Raw genomic sequence first — 2,939 nt, 5'->3', positions numbered from 1 at the left:
GTAGTATGGTTTTGTATCATCCAGTTTGGACTTGTAAATATTCACATGTGCTCCGTTTGTATTGGGTTTCACCCGGTTTTCCGTTAATTAATTGAGCAATTCTCTTCTTCTTAATTAATCGATGAGGCAAAACTTTTGCCTCCATTTCCCAAAAAAAAACTTGTGCCAAAAACTTTATCATGGATCGTGTATCGGAAGTTTTTCCGAGAACCGTTCAATAGAATAACTCACAGACAACAATAGCAGTCCTGTAGAATGCAAGATTGTTTAGTAAGAATACAATCCAAATAATCTTATAATTGTACATGGTGCAATTTGGTAACTATGCAATAACCCAAAGTTAAGTTGGGGGCAGAATTATCATTGTCGATTAATTTCCCGGATCAAATAAAAATGAGTTGCCAGTTGCGTCTTCTTAAGAATAATATGCAAAGTAGGTTTCATCCACACACATCCCACCCCGCCCCATCCCCAAACCCCTCTGGTCTCTTTTTTCCTACATGGTGTGAATTTTAAAAAATCAAGTAAAAATACACCTGTTTTAAATTTCGCATACAACTATACCAATATAATGCTAATTTTACCTTTTATTGTGAAGCATACATTCTAAAGCCCAAATAGACCTGTAACCCGTATACTAAGTCGACCATTCTATTTTTGGTTAACTGCTCCCGATAAAACATAGGAATGTGCATGTAGGCAGTTACAGTCATAAGAAGAAGTAAGCTGTGGCGAAATAAGCATTAGAACATTAAATTGAATGGCCTATGTCTGTTATCAATCCAGGCACATACATACCTTTACAGCAGCACCAAGCAAAAATGTTGAGATCACCACAAGCTGGAACAGCAAGTAACACCATCTGCGCAATGCATTTGTGCAAAGTAAACACTTTAGTATACACTGGATAATAATATTAGCAGCTGCGGTGCTATATATAACAGTTCTGCACTGGGCAGGGAAGATATGGGTATACAGTACTACCAAAGTAGAAATATATTTTACATGCTGAAGAGAAATTAGAGAAAGCAAATGTGATGTGCACAATAAAGCTTATTTTAGCAGACAAGAGGGGTTGCTGCCCACAATTTACTGTACAACATATCCAACTGAAGAAACCTACTTGTGCTGAAGAGAAATTAGAGAAGGCAAATGACTGAACTCACATAATGTGTGAGTCATTATGTTTTTCTTTTAAGAAAACTGCAACTGTTTTCTGTACAGCATCAACTCACACACATCCCATCTCTGAAAAAATTGTAGCCTGTCCGAAAAACTAAAGCATGTGTGGTATTTCTCTGTTAATAAATCAATAAAGATGCGAGTCAATATTTCTAAAATTGGCATTTCAATAGCTTTGGGCATAATACGGCCGCGGTCTGTTTTTCCTCATTGATGACAATTATCCGCATCACTAATTTCTACAACCTCAATAAAACCTGATCTGAGTATACATAATGAAAAGGTCATCTACCATCAGCAAGGTAGTCAACTCATAACCCTGAGTATATATCCTGCAAGTTATGGAATGCTTGAGGAACCGTACTATCCAGAATGTAGGCTCCATGTTATGGCCGGTTTAGTTAGGCCCACCGGGCAATCTTAGCCCACAAGTCATCTTAGGTTAATTCTTACGCGAGTTATCTTAGGTTAATTCTTATGCAAGTTATCTAGGTTATAAATATAGGTTGTAAGACTCTTTATGAAATCAAGCAATAAAGATATCATAATCTTCTGTTGCCCGGCTCCCAAGGAGCCAGAACCCTAGCCGCTGCCGCACCCAACCCTAGCCGCGACGGCGCCCGCTCCAGCCCTCGTCCCCCTCCTCCTTGTCCATATAACCTACGTCGAAGGCCTGATAGGAACCCTAGTCCTACCAATTTGGTAATCAGAGACCAAGTTCCGATCATGTCACTGCCACCACCACCGCCGGCGCTTTCCAGCGGCTCCACCGCGTCGATGATGACGGCGCCGTCCCTCACCACGCCGATGCTGCCGGCGTCGTCCCTCATCGCGCCGACGACGTCCGACGCCGGATCAACCACGCTGGCGGGCCCCGTCTCCACCTCGACCCTGACCGCGCCGTCCTCCACAATTCCTCCCGCGCCACCGCCGTCCGCCATCTTCACACCGGAGCAGGTCACGGCCAGCCTGCGGGACCTCGTCACTGTCATCCAGAGCCTCTACCTGCAACAGTAGCAGTACGCGGCCGGGCCCTACATGCCCCTGCCGACGACGCCCCCTACCGCCTACGGCCACACGCCGTGGCCGCCCCAGGGCGTCTCTCCGTACGGCGCGCCCCTCTGGCCCTTGGCGCCGACGCCGTCCTCGGGCCCCTGGCCGCTACAGCAGATGCCGCAGGCGGTGGCCACCGTACCGCTGCAGCTGTTCTCCGCGCCGACTTGCACCGGGCAGCCCCTGATGCCGTTTCCAGCGGGACTACGCCGGCCGCAGCCCCTCTGTGGTACTTGCAGCCACCCCCTCCCGCGGCCACCGACGCCCTCGCCCACCCCCCGCCACCAACACTCCAACCACCGGCACCGCCCCTGCCTAGCTCGGGGGCACCCTGACCGACCGGCCTCCCGATTCATCAGGTCCGGTTCCCGCCCTCCCCGTCGCCACTTCCAGCGTGGGTGGCTGGGTCTTCGCCATCGCCGGTCTACACCATGGCTCCGGAGCAACCGACCCAGTTTCCGCAGTTCGGCGGGCCATCCAGCTCCGCGGGTCCCTACCCGGAGTACTCCGACCAGGCGCCACCCGCCTCGCTGCTCCGCACCTCTAAGCCAGCTCGACACGGCGCTCCGACCCAGACACCGCCACGGTTCGCCAAGATCGACTTCGCCACCTATGACGGCATGGGGGACCCCCTCAACTGGCTCAACCAGTGCGACCAGTTCTTTAGCGGGCAGCGCACCCTCACATCGGAGCGTACCTGGCTT

Source organism: Triticum dicoccoides, chromosome 3A (genome assembly GCF_002162155.2).
Source record: "Triticum dicoccoides isolate Atlit2015 ecotype Zavitan chromosome 3A, WEW_v2.0, whole genome shotgun sequence".
Taxonomy (NCBI): Eukaryota; Viridiplantae; Streptophyta; class Magnoliopsida; order Poales; family Poaceae; genus Triticum; species Triticum dicoccoides.
Note: the sequence above shows the minus strand (reverse complement) of the source record.